The sequence below is a fragment of the Copadichromis virginalis genome, linkage group LG20, assembly GCF_057382275.1.
Source record: "Copadichromis virginalis isolate Kocher_CV1m ecotype Utaka linkage group LG20, C_Virginalis_male_GT1.1, whole genome shotgun sequence".
Taxonomy (NCBI): domain Eukaryota; kingdom Metazoa; phylum Chordata; class Actinopteri; order Cichliformes; family Cichlidae; genus Copadichromis; species Copadichromis virginalis.
This window is the reverse complement of record NC_140637.1, coordinates 27,179,534-27,197,768: the sequence shown is the minus strand read 5'-3', so window position 1 is coordinate 27,197,768 and position 18,235 is coordinate 27,179,534. Positions and strand designations below refer to the sequence as shown.

General features: G+C 40.6%; 1 protein-coding gene across 2 annotated transcripts in view; it reads left to right on the top strand.

The window, feature by feature from the left end:
- Positions 1-3,695: 3,695 nt before the first annotated feature.
- LOC146684981 (monocarboxylate transporter 1-like) overlaps positions 3,696-18,235 on the top strand; it is a 33,880-nt gene continuing 19,340 nt past the window's right edge. The window contains exons 1-2 of one of the 2 annotated variants that reach the window (XM_085444232.1): positions 3,696-3,876; positions 9,403-9,554. The gene's annotated coding sequence lies outside the window, so the exon portion shown is untranslated. The remainder of the gene's footprint in view (positions 3,877-9,402; positions 9,555-18,235) is intronic. The other variant, XM_085444231.1, reaches the window with a different exon arrangement.

Here is an 18,235-nt window from a genome sequence, read left to right as displayed (position 1 = left end):
TGACCCTGAATTGGATTTTTTTTTTTTTTGGAAGGATGATTATTTTTGTAAGCTTTTGTAGCTATTCGTTATTGCCAATGCCTTTTTTTCTTTTCCTTTTTTTGTATCATAAGTGGGTTCAATCAGCCAATCAGTCCACCTCCCACTTGCAGTATGAGCTTGTTATTTAACACAAGTCTTTCCCCAAGTACATATTTATGTTTATTTGCTTGCAGTGTATTTTTCTTTTTTCTTTTATTTAACGTTTTCATTGTGTATTTTCTTAGTTCATGATTTTTTCTCTCAGTTCATTTGTGTTCCTTGTTTTTAGTTTAGTTCTAACCTTGTGTGATCCTTTGCTGGACCAGGCTCCTCCTCACTGGTTTGTTCACCTATACGACTGCCTCCACGTTTATGACTTAAGCTTCGGATTAAGGATTTGGATCACAGGCAGCTAGGCAAGCAGTCATAGCCATATTCATTGTACTGGACTGGACCTGATAAATACTTTACTTTAAACTCCTTCCTCTTCTCCATCTCTCACGCTTCCAAACTCAGCTTTGCCACAGTCGGACTCTTTCTCTTCCTCATTAGCAGAAGCTGAATGAATATGATGAATATTCCAATTAAGGGCTGTCATATTACGGTGCCAAAAGCATCCTCACATGCAGTCAGCTGGAAGCATTTGACAGAGGACGGTGATGGCCGCGGTAACTAAACAAATGCCCATTGTACATGAGTGACAATCTCATCTCTTCCCCAGCGCAGTGCTTTCATGAGAGCGCTGGAGAACAGAGTGTAGTAGGGGTACATACAGTTGCATTCACTGTTGCAGGGTCAGTGGGCATGTGATCTCTTTTTTCAGTGGAGGATGAGGAAGGAATGTTAATCCGATGAACTGTACATTAGCTTCACTGTGGGAATGTAAAGCAGGAGCTGCAGAGGAAAGGTACAGGTTCGATAAATAAATGAGCACTTAAAGAAATGCGACAGAAACTTCCTATTTAGAAATTCCTGGATTGCAGTACTGAGCGTATCACTATCAAACATTACATCCTTTGTGCCTTTGATCTTCTTGTGATTACATTAATATCTATCAGTAATAATACAGAAAAGGAACAGAGTACATATTGCAAAGGAGTTTGCCTCCTGCTTATCTTACTGCAGCTGTAATACCTTCAAATCTGATTTGATTACTAAGCGCTGTGTCTTTGAACAACACACCCGTCATGTCCTCAGGTCATTTCAGGGGTTCTCAGTTTGGGCAACAATCGTCTGAGTGGAGAAGAATGGGAGGGAGCATGATTGCAACACATGATATTTTAATTGTGTGTATGCAGTAAAAATATGATATTGTATAATGCATTAGAATAAAATGTCAAATGAAACACACGCACCCGCACACGCGCGCGCGCGCACACACACACACACACACACGTCTTTTGAAATATGAAATTTTCCAAGAAGCGGTCAGTGCCAGAGGAGTGCTCAGTCAGCATTTTTTGAGGCTGCATGTGTGTCATTGTATATAATGACATTTTATCCAAACACAGAGAAGTACTATGAATATGTATATACTGTATATTTGTTAGTACCTCCTGAAACGCTAAAATGCGCCTCTACTATTTGGTTCTAGAGAGACGGCTCATACCAACAGGTTTACGCAAACTCTTCTTTTTTTCAGCAAAGAGAAATAGATATTTTATTTCAGCATCTGTAATATAATAAGGTAATGCAATACATGCATTATAATATTATGTAATTCTGTCATTTTTACCTGTGGCTTTACCGCTCATTTATTTTATTCTAAATCATAAAAATGTTCAAATATATATTAATGATAAACAGCTAATGACTGTGTGTGCATCTGTGTGTGTAGCAGCTGAAGCATATATGGCAAGCTTTTAACACTAAGTGCTGAGTATGTATTTCAGATCAGTAATTCAGGGTGTCCTACGTGCCTCTGTTGTATTGTGGCCTGTTTTGACCTGATCAGAGGCCGTGCGAGCTACCTGAGCCTGGAGTGAACAGCATGCTCTTTGGTGCCACCTGTTCATTCATCCATGCTTCATGCTACTGACTTGCTGATAAACACATGCTGTAGAATAGAATAGAATAGAATAGAATAACACAGAGAAAACCCAAAAACACATATGACCCTCTATGAGCAACCGCTTTGGCAACAGTAAGAAGGAAAAACTCCCTTTTAATAAGAAGAAACCTTCGGCACAGACATCTGCCGAGACCAGTTGGAGTGAGGGGAGGAAGACAGGACAAAAACACACTGTGGAAGAGAGCCTAAGATTAATAGCATCTATTAAGTAAATACAGTCATGTATGAGCAAAGAGTCAGCAAACGCTCCTTGAATTTTTACAATCAGATTGGATTGGCTTCTAGAAGGACTTTGAGTGAAATCTAAACTCAGTTATTTGAGACCACTACAGAACATACCAAAGAGTCTCATTACATATCTTCTTTTTTTGGCTTCTTGCTTTAAGATTCACAGTAGCCGCTCATCTGCCTCCATCTCATCCTATTACTAGCATCCTCTTCTGTCACACCAACCCTTTGTATGTCCTCCAATAATACATCCACTAATCTTTTCTGTGGTCCTTTCTTTTCCCTTCTCTCTCAGACCTCCTAACATGTCTTCCCCCTTTCCTCTCTTCCTTTGTCTTTGGTTTATGTTTCCTGAAAAATGATAATTTACTGTCTTTTACTGGATTAAAGTCCCTAAAGACTCTCTATTGCAAAAATAAGTACAAGAACCAGCCTAGCAAAGACTCCAATCCAGCCCTTCTCGATAAATGAGGAGTACTTACATTTAGGGCTTTTAACTGGATTTTCATAAATTTTACAGCTTGTCCTACTGATAGACTTTCACCACAGACATTCACACTACACTAAAGCAATGAAGTAACAGAAAAACAATTAAACTGGAGAAAAGTCTGTTTTTTTCAGTTTTTTACTGTCTAGAACAGAAATGTATTTATTTATTTACAATGTAAACAGTAAATGAAACACATTTTCTGTGAATTCTGCTGTATGATTACAGGACAGTCTGGGCAATGAGCTGCTAGAAGCTTTTCAGTAATTTTACTTTTTATCATTTAATTAATTGCACCACTTTTTCTAATTATGAGGGTTAAATGCGCAGTTACACTTCTTTACACTGACACAAACGACAAGTTTCACCAGTCCAGTCCAGTTAAGATCAAAGTGTGGCCCATTACGTAAAGTCAGTTTGACATTCATGCTCTATTGAATTTAAGCTAGATTTAATTTTGACTTGGGGTTGAAGCATAGGTAGATACTGGCATGTCTGAGTAATATAAATTGTACTGTTAGAGACAGCCTGCTGGATATTGCAGTGTTTCTGCTAATCAATATGGTTTTAGGATATGAGGTGATGGATATAAAAAGTATTTAGGCTGCTACTCGAGACAAAGATCTCAAGCATCTCTCAATATTTCAAACCTAAACCAAATAAAACTGTAAGTAAATAGAGGCTCAGTAGAGTGACTCCATTTGGTTTCCATTCATTTCTTCTGTAAAATTAGGCGCTTAAAGCACGTAGTGTGACGTGTTAGACTTCATCTTTACAAAGCAACGTCCGTTCTCCGTTGAAGTCACATATGGTTCCCGCTAGGCCCCGCCTCATAGTCGCACGTGCACGTTTTCAGCTTCCCCTTACTGCGACTATGAGATTCTTTCACATGCGCATGCGCTACGGTTATAACGCCATCACCATCCCGTAACTCCTCTCAGTCTGAGGTCTGTGGTACCCGGAGGTGGTACCGTAGCAACGTGTCGCTGTACTCCACAACAAAAGGGACACCGGGGGCCACTCGAGCTCAACCGAGCTTCCAGCGGACGCAGCCGAAGAACCTTCCGCGGTGAGTGAGCGGGACCGAGAATCCCAACGTGGCGCGTTGAGGCAAAAGATCCGCTTTTTATAGTTTTAAATCACAATTTGGGCTCAACGGCTAAAGTTGCATTAAATTAGCTTGCTCTGCTTCTCGGTTAGCCGCCTCATGTGTGAGCCACTTTCATCCCACCTAGTTCCGCTGTCGTTGTTTAGTCCGTTTACTACGACAAGGCGCACATGATTGAAGCCAAGTGGCCTTATAGGACGCTCTGAAGCGACGTGGTTTCATTTACCGTGGCGTGATGCTGACTTGCCGCTATTTTTACATCCACATGTGAAGGCAATGTGGATGTTTAAAAAAAAAAAAAAAAAGTTTTGTGGCACAAACACGTGAAGGGCCTCACATCTCATCTGCTGGAGAGGTTTGTCGAAGCCGCATAAAAAAGGAATTTTAGTGGTTTCTGTGACTTTACCAGAACAGTCATACAGAAAGTCAGTGTGATGTCAATTTTGTCATTTTCCATCTCATTGTGTTGACTGAGAGTCCTCTCCCTCGTTTCCTATTGTGGTTTTCCACGGACGTTTCACTCTTCTAGTGATTTCACCCCTTCCCCCAGGGACCTTTGGGTCCCTAGCGTGCCCCCATCCACCCACAGGTCCAGTTCACTTAATTCGGTTGGTACGTCCCCACAAAGTGTTTTTCCTGGCTTAAAATGGAGCTCTTGAAAGCTTGACTAGGCATGATTAGTCTGTATTGTTTTAAGGAAATGAGTTTTTGTTATCATGCCAGTCATTTGATAAGCAAAATGTATTTTATTACTTTGGAAAGTGAGTGAAGAGCTCAGAAAGTGAACAAAATCTCTTGACTGTTGTCTGTTTGGGGGGGAGATGCCACAATTTCCAGAGACGCCATGCCAGTGCCAAGGCTGAAACTTCTTCCACTGCCTCTTATTCGAAAATGTCAGCACCATCGTCCCACCCATGTCAGTGACTATTAAAAGTCACCGCTGCAAGAAATTCAGAAGTGAGATTCAGCCTGCATATCCTGACCACTGTGGTCGTTTCCCCATGGAAAACTACTCTTAAATTTTCTGTGTAGTGCTCGTAGGTGGTGTAAAACCTGGATACAGATGATGTGCCATCACAAAAATGGTTTCTGAAGTCATGTTATATAGCATGGACCCAAGCTTTTTTTTTTTTTTTTTGCTTTTTTTTCCGCCATCCACATCTTAGTGTTTTGAAACTGGATGTGATGAGCAAGAGAGTCTGTCTGGGAACAGTACATTTGTTGGCTAACAGCCAGTGATGGACAAATCTAAACCAGTGAACATAGTCTGGATAATCCTAATTTCTAACTCTTAATGTCTTAATGTTTTATTCTGTATGACCTGAAACTTGCGACTGAGTCCATAAAATGACCAGTAAAGAGTTCAGAAGTCAGATTAAAAGGGCTCATAAAAGTTCTTATGTATAACAATAGTCTTTTAGCAGTCACAAGTGTTGCTCCATGCTAGCAATTAAACAGAAGTCAGGTTTGAGAAATTGCCCTATTTTCTTCACATTTTCAACCGAAAGCTACGTCGAGCTTTTGTGGTCAATGGCTTCATCTGGCCCAGTGTAATAAGAATTGGATTATTAGTTACTAGATTTGATATTACTGGCTGATAACACTGTTTCCAAGCATCCAAATATGATAAAGTCTCTGTTTTTGGTGTCGTGTTAGTTTGTTTCTGCATTTCAAAAAGCTCAGTCCAGTTCTCAGATTACACAGAAAGCAATGATGCAACAGCTTGAAAATATGTGAGCAGAGGGGAGAAAAAGAATCAAATCATCCCTGTTGTTTAAAAAGGTCTAATGGCAACATAGAAATTGCATCTTAGGTGTGATTTCCAGTATGTTGCATCTGACTGCAGGCGAACGTGTTATCTCACTCAATGAGTTTCACATGCTGACCCTCTCAGGGTCACGGGTGAATGGAAAGATCGCATGACAGCCACACGCAAAGGGATCCCATGCAACCCTTATTGTCCCCAAACAGCCAGAACTGTTTATTAATAGGTGTGTAACCAGGGCATGTTCTCAAGCTGTGGTGCATAAAATGAGTGATTGCTGTGTCATTTTCCACTTGCGGTGACAAGGTGACCCCTACAAGGATAAACACTGCACTGGATTTATGTTTCTTTGTAGCTACTGAGTGCTGGTGGCTGTCCTCTGAACTCTGGCCTCCCTAGTGGACTGACAGTTAAACAGCTGAACATCTCCCCCTGGGTTTCAGGAAAACACAATTTGTAGCTGACAGAAGTTATTGAAACAGGTTTTTTTTTTTTTTTTTTTTTTTTAAGTCCCTTCTATATTTTGAAAGGAAGATGTCTTAAAGTTGAAATCTGAGTGTCTGCTCATATTTAACATTTAAACTTCCTGTAAGTACTATCCACACTAGTCAGAATGATTATTTACTGTGAATAATTGTCACAGTACTAGATTAAAATTTCTCACAGAAATATATCCACCATTGGAGGAGAAAGTGTAGATACTACATAGACTTTTCAGCTTTTTTATTTTTTTATTTATTTATTTATTTTTTTAAGCACATTTACCAGGTACCTACCTGCTGTTCGTATGTTTTGTTTCAGCTGACAGGGAGAGTGGCCTTAAGAAGGTCTGTAAATGGATGTACATTCCAGGTTTATTTTGTAAACAACAGTCCCTATTTCAATGGAAATCAAGAACATGGGTACGCTTTAGGACGGGGCTAGCAAAGTTGTTACTCTACAATTGTGCACTTTTGTTACTTCCAGTTTCAAAACACCAAGGTGTTAACATCCCATTGTGAAGGGCCTCGGCTTGAGGTTTCACAACAGGAGTTCACTAACCATATTACCATTTATACAAAGCCTACGAGCTAAAATGGCTAGTTTCAGACTGAGTGGCTGCACCAAGGCACAGTTTAAGATAAATAAGGATTACTTTGAATTGTGCAGTTATTTTTAATAGAGGCACAAGAATAAAATATGGAGCTTGAAACCAGCAGAACAGGTCCTGCTTAAACCTGTTTGCTGATTAGACTTAATAATAGTGACATACTGTTCTCCTTGTGCAACTGGAAATGAGCCCAGTAGGTACATTTGAAATCAAATTAATGTGGTTAAAAGTTCGTTGCCAAAATGCACCATGGGTGTCACAGATTCCCCTCTTCAACTATGTACGCAAGCCCACAGCTTTAACCGGACATTTCATAAGCCCAAAGTTAATCATTTGCACTAAATATTAAACTAACACTTTGCTCCAGCTGTGAGTTCTCTTATCTGTGGGGGGCCAAAAATGATACTAAATTTGACTTTGTGGACCCGGAGCTCAAATATATCTTCCCACTGAACACCTTATTAAAACAAGTTCACTTGTTCACTTTCTTTCTTGGTTGTATTCCTGTTTAAAAACACACATAGCATTTATTGGAAGATTTCCAGGTCTTCCCAGTGTGGTTTTTGTGTTACAGACATGTTCTAGCACTCAGGTATTGCCGGTAAGGTGAGCACGTAGTCAGCAGTACTTCATTATTAAATATTTGTTGCAGGTAATCTTTATTGTTAGGACTGATCAATTCTGAGGATATGACAGCCAAATTTCAAAAACTGCAACACTCAAGTGCATCTTTGTCTTTGTGATTGTTGGCAGGTATCCAGTGTGTTAATACCAGAAGTCGTTGGTTACAGACTGCATTGTTTTGGTTGGAGAAGACACCCAGTATCTATCACCTGAATCAACCTGGGTTGGTTTAGGCGGATCTTTTGGAGCAATAGATAGTAAATGTAGTGTGGTACTCTCATTTATAGCTTTGAGCTATTTTACACTGGCACCACAGCTCTCAACCTTATAGACATTAACCAGAGCAGCAGGACGTGAGAACAGAAATCTCTTAATTTGTCAGGTTGGACTTTAAATAGTCTTGACCATGTCATCTCCCCCATAGAATAGAATAGAATGCCTTTATTGTCACTATACAGTTGTACAATGAGATACAGAGTCTGTGTAATTAGTCCATATGAAAGTTGAGCAGGTAATTGTATAGGGAATTCACACCGGATCGTCTTCCTGTTCCCTTAACCCAAGCAGCACCACATGATGGAGGGGACAAACTGTTTTCATGTGGTGAAAGGCAAGTCTGCCTGCCTGCACGTGACAAGTTCTCCACATGTTAGAAACCACAAGTTTGACAATGTCCTCAAGTGATTCTCCTGACATGGACATAGTTCATGCGTGCAAATGACTTATGTAAAGCAAGTGGGATAATATTTTAAAAAGGTGTCACAGTGACTACATAAATGCAGTGGAAAGGTCCAGTTTAGTGACTGCAGGTCAGGTGTGTCAGGTAACCTGTCAGTCACAGCAGCCACACCCGTAATTCCCTTATCCAAATGGATGAATTATTAATTCACCCCAATTAATGATAAGCGATTAAGTGATCAGATGGGAGGGAAAACATTTTCCCTCCATCTAATAATCCAAATCTGTAATTTTGGCCTTTCAGCTTGTTTGAATAAATAAAAAGTCCTGTTTAAATATTTAAAACTTGGCCTTAGAAAAAATCCATATTTTATTTTCTCCAATAAACGGGTCAGTTAAGCAGATACTCCACAACAAAGAGGAATCCTGTAATGCGAGTATCTGAATGCTATAGTAGTATTTGACACTGGTCATGGTTTGAGTACGTGCATTTACACCTGCATGAGCTTTACGTGAGCATCGCTGGACTCCAGGCTAGAACATTTGCGTGTGGCAGCTGATTGTCCTCGATCAGGCCTACGTGCATGTGTACATGCACAGGCTTTGCATGCAAGAGTATAAGGATTTATGTGTACGTGAGTTTCTGAAATGCACAATGGGGCCACATTAACAGCAGTGGGGTTTAAGTGCTAATCACTGCAAGCTGGTAAACATCACACTGCAGTTATTTTGCCTAGTAATATTGTTTGGTGTAATGATCAGAAAAATGGGTTCAGTTGGTTTATATAAAATCAAGTCTTAACTGAAAAGATCATCTTGTGTCATCTAAAGTAATTTTTCTGCTGTTCCAAGATATTAAAATCCAATCGAAAGTGAGAGTTCAAAACTTACGTTGTCTTATGTTCAGTCATGGGGTTAAGGAAGTCCTGAGTCATCATGATGCTGTAAAATTGCACACTCACTCCTCCCGTTGTCTTATGTTCAGTCATGGGGTTAAGGAATTCCTGAGTCATCATGATGCTGTAAAATTGCACACTCACTCCTCCCTGGTTAACCCTCTTCTCTCTCTTCCTTCCCTTGCTTCCTGTCACCAGTTTTCAGTGAGTGGCTGCAGTATCTTGTCTTTCATTTGGGAAATTAAGTAGGCCTGGTATTTTTAATCTCAGTGCTGATAGTGTTTGTCCTGCAGTCGAACCCTCTAAAGGTTGGTCATTAATCTCAGTACAAGGGCACATTGTATAAATCCAGCCTCAGTTTGATTTATTGTCAGACTTTTGTAACCTTTCACTTGCTGTACCCACTTATTTATTCTCAGTCTGTTGGATTTCAGGTAACCCCATCCCCTCTACACTCTGAGAGAAGCATTGTTAGTGGGGATGAATGGCCTCATTGATGGTTCCTTCAGGACCTGTCCTGCTTTACTGGCGCACACAAACACCTAACTGGGCTTCAGCACAGCTCAGTAGGACCTCAGGGGAAAAGGTAGCATTATTCCGTTCCCACTGGTGAAGCCTGTTTCACATTAACAGCAGTCCGTAAACTTCACATCTCACTTCTTTCTGTCTGGGTGACATGATATCTGATGCTGGTTTGGTCTGTGACGTATAAAACGAACGTTTCTAACCGGTGATGCACATGTAGTTGGGTTTTTGCAATACATGAAGTGAGAATTTGTTTTTGTAGCAAGCCTCTTATTCGCACACTGCACATTTGCACTTGTGCTGTAGGGCAGCAGAGGTACACAGAAGTGCAAACCAAACGTTTCAATGCCCACCTGTATTCATATCTGCAGAAACACGTCTGGAATGCCTACAAAAACAAATAAACAAAAAAAACCCAGTTTTGCTTAGGAATAAGATCCACTGGCATAACCTTCATCCATGTCGTGGTCAGATAATTCTACACAATCCAACAAACAATCTTGTGTCCTCCAATTCAGGTCCAGGAATCTTTTGAAGTGGATAAAACTGGAAAAAAAGAGAAATCTCTTCTTTCTGAAGGGATTTTTGGTTTCCAGGTACCCTTAAACAAACTTGGAGCCATCATAAGATGGGTAGCTCTCACAGTAACTTCTCCAGGCAGCTTTAGGTCTTTATTTTTTACTCAAGGCCTTTGATGTGCACTACTATGTAGTAGCTTTTTCTTTTTTCTAACTGATTTTTGTGTGTAGTCCTTTTTGGTTGACAGAACATCCCACGGTACAGTGTACTTGTTTTCTGGGAATCTTTCGGTAAGAGCATGCAAGATTCACCTCGAGCAGCTTTTTTTGATTCATGTATGGGAAGCGCATCTGTAACTGGAAGGTCGCCGGTTCGATCCCCAGGCTCTCTGTCCTGGTTGTTGTGTCCTTGGGCAAGACACTTTACCCTACTGCCTACTGGGGGCCGATATGGCAGCCTCGCTTCTATCAGTCTGCCCCAGGGCAGCTGTGGCTACAACCGTAGCTTGCCTCCACCAGTGTGTGAATGCGAGAGTGAATGAATAGTGGCATTGTAAAGCGCTTTGGGTGCCTTGAAAAGCGCTATATAAATCCAATCTGTTGTTATTATTATTATTATACTATACTATAGGGCTGCACGATTAATCGTTAGAAAATCGCTATCTCGATTCATACTTATGTGCGATCTCATTTCCAAATGACAACGATTATAAAAATAGAAAAAAAAAGACGACGATTGTACCGCATTTAGGGCTGCCACAAACGATTATTTTGATAGTCGACTAGTCACCGATTATTTTTGCGATTAGTCGACTAATCAGATCATCATCCATTGGACGTACGGCGTACAGCTTATTGCACCAGCAGCATCTGGTCTTATATAACTATCATTAGCTTACAGCTTGAAGTGTTTGTGCTAACTAAAAATAAAGACAAGATGGTAGTTTATTAATTTTTAATGAAATTTGCAGATTGTTTCGGTGAAGTTTAATAAACTCCTTGCTTTCTAAAATATAACAGGACACCGGAGTATATTATCCAGCGTCTCAAACTTCTGATGATCAGCTGTCTGCTTGAAGTTTATTTAGCTGTGCAAAAACTATAACTTTAATCTTAGCCAAACCGATTTACTCAGGAACAAATAAAATACTAAAGAAAGCCAAACAATAACATTTTAAGTTATCTAAGTGACTTATATATCATGTTTAACCTGAGTAGCGAAAGACAGTGGTGGGTTTGAAAACGATTTGCCGGGAGTCCGGTGTTCTCACGGCTCTAGTTAGCCTTGCCCCCGCCTAGCTAACGAGCTAGTGGGTAACAGACGCCTCCGAAAACGTCGGAGAGCCTTTGAAAATATGTGGTGTCTTGATAAACTGAGCAGATATTTGAGGTTTACACAGCTACATTCTCGCCTGAAAATATGTTAAACGTTTATTTTGTGACCCAGAAAGAATAATAAGAGTAATATTAAAACTAACTAGCTGCCGCCATTGTTGACAACTGCGCTGGGCTGCGCTATGAATTCTGGGACACAGCTTCTTCTTCTTCGGGGTTTAACGGCAGCTGGCATCCTTGTACATGCAGTGCTGCCATCTTCTGTTTCAGTCCGTTATTACACCCTTAAATCCTACTACTCATTCCTGCGTCCTTTGTGATCTTACAAAGCTTCAAACGATGCGTCGACTATTAAATTAGTCGTCGGCGATTTTAATAGTCGACATAATCGTGACTAGTCGACTAATCGTGGCAGCCCTAACCGCATTTTGATCCGGGACGTAATCTGCATGAAATCAAGTGCTCACTCTTCCTGCTCAACAAATGACAAGGGCGGAGCCTTATACCACGTGATACAGAAGCTGTGCCGTGTGATGCTAAAATTAGCAGGGAAAAAACAACGGAGAGCACGTCAGGGATGACGAGAAAGTGACAGGAGAAAATCCGTCCCGGTCAACCACCCAAACATCAATAACGGGAACCTTATACAGCGCTTCCCTATACACGTCGAACTCCCGCAGGCACAAAGAAATTACGGAGGCTATCACTTATCACCTGACCAAAGATATGGCTCCCATCAACACTGTGCAAAACGAGGGATTTAGGAGAATGATCAACACCCTAGACAAACGCTACACAGTGCCGCCCCGCAACTATTGTTGCACTACCTGCTCTATACACGCAGCGTCGAGCAACGGTGGAGACGGAATTTCAAGCAGTACAACATTTTAAGGCAACAACAAAACGTGAGACATTTGTTGTTTTTATGTTTATTTATTGTTTTTATGTTCAGTCTCAACTGTTACGAAGTTGATGTGCAGTTAATAAGTGCAATAAATATTTATACTGGAAAGGAAAATCGTGAGAGAATCGTGATCTCAATTCTAAGCCAAAAAATCGTGATTCTCATTTTATGCAAACCGTGCAGCCCTACTATACTATACTACTAATGAAAAAGGGGTAGTTTAAAAAACACGTTCTTTTTAGTTTCCTGTCAGGAAGTTTACACCCATATCAAACACTCTGAAGACACAGAGCAGTAATGAGGTTGATTACTACAATTAAGGCTAGTAACAGTCAAGGCTATTTGTATATGATACGAACAAAGTTTGTAATGGGGCAACTGTTTTGCATGGACCAAATTATTCAAAGTTTGCTTAGCTTGCTGTTGGTCTACAGAGCATCACTGTTCAGAAAATGTCACATTTCCTGGAGAAATTGAAAGTAATGTGTCTTAGTCTTGGTATGGTTAGTATGGTGCTAAAATGGGATCCAGTATGCAGAAAGAAACATTATATGTTGTTATAAGCTGTTCCCTTTCCAAGTGTAATTGAGAAGCTGGCGTGTTCAAGCCAGATCTGGCCTCTGATGACCTTTCTGTCCCAAGTACATAAGGTAACCCACGGTCACGCAAGGCTATGTACAGTACAAAGAACAAAATACAGATTAACTTGCTTTAAAAAGCTTCTTTTTATTAGCTTCAGTTACCAAAGACTGAATTGCAGATATTGCTCTCCTGATCTGCGACATCTTTCATTCATGCTTGAAGGCATTAAAAAAGGGAACATGGCTTATTGTAACATCCTGTGTTTTGATCTGTTTTTCCAGTTATCAAATTGCAGCTGTGCAACTATTTCACTTTGTTTCCGTGAATAGAAAAATCAACGCATTGTGTAAGTATTGATTTACTCATAGGTATAATAAAGATTCACAGATCCCGATCAGTTTTAAGACCCTGACTTTTGGCATCTGTCAGTGTTTTAATGACATTTCAGCGTTAAATGAACTCTACTGGATTTTAATTCATAAGCGAGAGGGAAGGAAATATGTACTTAAAAAGAGGCTAGTCTTCCAAGAACTCATTATGTTTAAGTGTAGTAAAACCTTCCCAACAAGTGTAAAGGAACATGGTGAGTAGGGCTGCCACAAACGATTATTTTGATAGTCGACTAGTCACCGATTATTTTTGCGATTAGTCGACTAATCAGATCATCATCCATTAGACGTAAAACTACAGCTTATTGCACCAGCAGCATCTGCTCTTATATAACTATCATTAGCTTACAGCTTTAAGTGTTTAAGGTCTGTGCTAACTAAAAATAAAGACAAGATGATAGTTTATTACATTTTAATGAAATTTGCAGATTGTTTCGGTGAAGTTTAATAAACTCCTTGCTATCTAGAATATAACAGGACACTGGAGTATATTCTGGAGCATCTCACACTTCTGATAATCAGCTGTCTGCTTGACGTTTATTCAGCTGTGTACAAACTATAACTTTAATCTCAGACAAACTGATTTACTCAGGAACAAATAAAATACTAAAAAAAAAAGCCAAACAATAACATTTTAAGTTATCTAAGTGACTCATATATATTTAACCTGAGTAGCGAAAGACAGCGGTGGGTTTGAAAACGATTTGCGGGGAGTCCGGTGTTCTCACAGCGCTAGTGAGCCTAGCCCCCGGCTCGCTAACGAGCTAGTGGGTAACAGACGTCTCTGAAAACGTCGGAGCGCTTTTGAAAATATGTGGTGTCCTGATAAACTGAGCAGATATTTGAGGTTTACACAGCTACATTCTCGCCTGAAAATATGTTAAACGTTTATTTTGTGACCCAGAAAGAATAATAAGAGTAACATTAAAACTAACTAGCTGCCGCCATTGTTGGAAACTGCGCTGGGCCGCGCTATGAATTCTGGGACACAGCTGCTTCTTCTTCTTCTTCTTCGGGGTTTAACGGTAGCTGACATCCTTGTACATGCAATGCTGCCATCTTCTTTTTCAGTCCGTTATTACACTCTTAAATCCTGCCACTTATTCCTGCGTCTTTTGTGATCGTACAAAGTTTCAAACGACGCGTCGACTATTAAATCAGTCGTCGACGATTTTGATAGTCGACGTAATCGTGACTAGTCGACAAATCGTGGCAGCCCTAATGGTGAGTGAGCGGCAGAAAGGAAGCGCGGCGTCTGTGGAGCTTTTCATCAGATGTCATCTTGACCACAGTTGGTGGTTAAGTCCATTTCAAACATCCATCAAACTGCTGACCCTTTCCTTTTAGCTTTCTTTGCGATGTTTGCTCTCGGTCTAGCAGTTAGTGTCACATTTTCCTGTAAATGATGAGGATCATAAATGAGCCTGATGGGACTATTTCATCAGCCTCAAATAGAAACATCCACAAGTTGGAGTGAAGAGGAAACTCTGGGTGGTGGGGGACACTTAAAATGCACACAGTGCAGTTTGATTTGTCAGTAATAAAGGAAGATTGGGTGCAGTGTCATCACATTCCTCCTCAGCACAGGAAGGCAGTGGTGCAACTCATGTCAGGACCCCACTGCTTAGCTTATCGCTGACTCAGTAACAATTGATGGGACTTTTATGCCCCCCTTTTTTTCTTTTTGTTTTTTGTTATGGTGATTGGAACATTACATTTAGGCTTTTTTCCCTTATGAAATTGCACTTAAGTACAGCACATCAAAGGTTGACTTTGACTTGCGGTACAGTGCAAGTGTTTGCACAAGCATGTGAGAACTCTGCATGGTGAGGTCACTGAAAGTGGACTTGGGTAACAACTCCTTGAGCAACATGAAGACCTGACTGCTGTTGCCAGGCTTACTTTGTGGCCCCTGGATGACTTACAGTTGGCTTTCTTGAAGGTCATGATACATTAAAGGCCAGAGCCAAAGTATCTGAGCTACTGACATTTAGTTGGCCTAATCTGGACCTCCTTCAAAATTGAATGTTTTCTAATGAATAAATACAAGTACACGGAGATACTCTGAAATTATTCGTGTGTGTGTGTGTGTGTGTGTGTGTGTGTGCGTGTGTGCGTGTGAGTGAGTGAGAGAACCAAAGTCTACGACAGAAGATCCGACCAGGCATGCAGTGTAGACCAGCCAGCTTGGAGTAAATGTTATTTAATGGCCATTAGGGTTCATGTTGAGGTCTCAGCTGTGTGTGTTTGGCAGCTCTGTAGTTGTTAATGTCAGGAGTCTGAAACCGTCAGAACAGGCATGTAAAGAGGAAGTAGAACTGCCTTGTTTGCTCTTCACTGTTTAACAAGCCTGTCTCAGTAATTGCTTTTAAAATTGTCAGAAACTTCCCATAATTAGCTGTAAATCCACTGATGTTTTTGCAACATTGCTTCAACCCTTGTGGCCTAAATATTGAGAGAACTGAACTGTCTTGGTACATCATGACTCAGTCTAGAGTCCCGCTGAGTTTCAGAAACTCCCATGTGTCTGCATAATGGCGCACGTGGAGGTCATGTCTAGCCATATAATATCTCAAAAGGTCACATTATTTTTATGCAGGTAAAACTGGATGGAGATGACCTCAGTGTCATCCCTTCCTTTTCAGGAATGGTGACACATGCTCATTGCACAGACCACTTTTAGTATGAGTAGTAACACAATAGGTCTGTTAAACCCATATGATGAAATACACCGCGTGTTGGCACTCTGCAAAGTGCAGACCAACTGGGATGTGGTAAGCTCTCTCAACCTACCAGGGTTCTCGCCAGTGGACTTGAAGCCCAGCTGGAACTTGAATACCTGCAGCAAAATCTTTTCCTATAAGCAATGACTTTGCATAGAAGGCCTGCTGTATTTCAAAGGCAGTGGGCCCAATTATCTGTCATAAGTGCACTTCATAGGTAGCAAAACAAAATTCAACTTTATTTACACAATAGCAGTCTCTTCCTAATTTCCTTAGGAATTAATGAAGTATTCTGATTCAAGGTGATTTATATTGTAAGATGGACCTTACAATAATACAGAGAAAAGCCAAACAATTAAACGTGTTTTGAGCCAGCACTTGGTGACAGTGGGAAGGAAAAACTTTTTTTTTTTTTAAACAGGAAGAAATCTTGTACTGCAGAGTAGGGCTGCCACGATTAGTCGGCTAGTCACGATTACGTCGACTATCAAAATCGTCGACGACTGATTTAATAGTCGACGCCTCGTTTGAAGCTTTGTAAGATCCCAAAAGACGCAGGAATAAGTAGTAGGATTTAAGGGTGTAATAACGGACTGAAACAGAAGATGGCAGCACTGCATGTACAAGGATGCCAGCTGCCGTTAAACCCCGAAGAAGAAGAAGCAGTGTCCCAGAATTCATAGCGCAGCCCAGCTCAGTTTCCAACAATGGCGGCAGCTAGTTAGTTTTAATATTACTCTTATTATTCTTTCTGGGTCACAAAATAAACGTTTAGCATATTTTCAGGCGGGAATGTAGCTGTGTAAACCTCAAATATCTGCTCAGTTTATCAAGACACCACATATTTTCAAAAGCGCTCCGACGTTTTCGGAGACGTCTGTTACCCACTAGCTCGATGGCTAGCCGGGGGCAAGGCTCACTAGAGCCGTGAGAACACCGGACTCTGGGCAAATCGTTTTCAAACCCACCGCCGTCTTTCGCTACTCAGGTTAAACATGATATATGAGTCACTTAGATAACTTAAAAATGTTATTGTTCGGCTTTTTTTTAGTATTTTATTTGTTCCTGAGTAAATCGGTTTGTCTGAGATTAAAGTTTTTACACAGCTGAATAAATGTCAAGCAGACGGCTGATTATCAGAAGTGTGAGATGCTCGAGAGTTTACTCCGGTGTCCTGTTATATTTTAGATAGCAAGGAGTTTATTAAACCTCACCGAAACAATCTGCAGATTTCATTAAAATGTAATAAACTATCATCTTGTCTTTATTTTTAGTTAGCACCTTAAACACTTAAAGCTGTAAGCTAATGATAGTTATATAAGAGCAGATGCTGCTGGTGCAATAAGTTGTACGTCCAATGGATGATGATCTGATTAGTCGACTAATCGCAAAAATAATCGGTGACTAGTCGACTATCAAAATAATCGTTTGTGGCAGCCCTACTGCAGAGCTCTGTTACATTTGCGTAGTTGGCTAATTACTAGTCTATTGCTGTTAAATGTTGTCAGTCGTTAAAGTGGCTCTAAAGCAGTTGAATTTTGAAGAACAAAGACTGAGTCACATTACTATGATGCAGGCTGATAATTGTCTTTTATTCACTCTGTGTGCTGAATGTGAACAAGGTTCTCACCGGCTTTCTCTCTTGATGGGAATTGTCGTACGTCTGCTCCTTTCAATTTTATCAACTCCCTCAACCACAGGTTGTACTAGTTGGAGTAGTGAGGGTGAATTGCCACTAGCTGCCACTTTCCCATATAACAGCAGCAGCTCTTGGTACATTGTAATTAGGTTAGAGCAGGGGTAGGCAACTCCAGGCCTCGAGTGCCGGTGTCCTGCAGGTTTTAGATTGCACCCTGGGTTAACACACCTGAATCAAATGATTAGTTCATTACCAGGCCTCTGGAGAGCTTCAAGAAATGCTGAGGCGTCACTTAGCCCTTTAAATCAGCTGTGATGGATCATGGACAAATCTAAAACCTCCAGGACACTGGCACTCGAGGCCTGGAGTTGCCTACCCCTGGGTTAGAGGAAAGTAATGGCAACATGAACACTGAAGTGAGTAGGTTTACCCATAAATTGGTACATCTTTACCCAGGGCCTTTTGTGAATCCCAGCCCGATTTTATGGAAATGATCTGGCTCATAAGCTCCAAAATGACAAAACCCGACTTTTATAAAAAATACAAGTTAAAATCTAGGAATAAATTGCAGTGAAAGTAACAGTTAGGAGTGATTCAATATGCCTTAATCAGTCCTTCATAGGGTCTGAACTCTGAGCTTATGGAGCCTTAG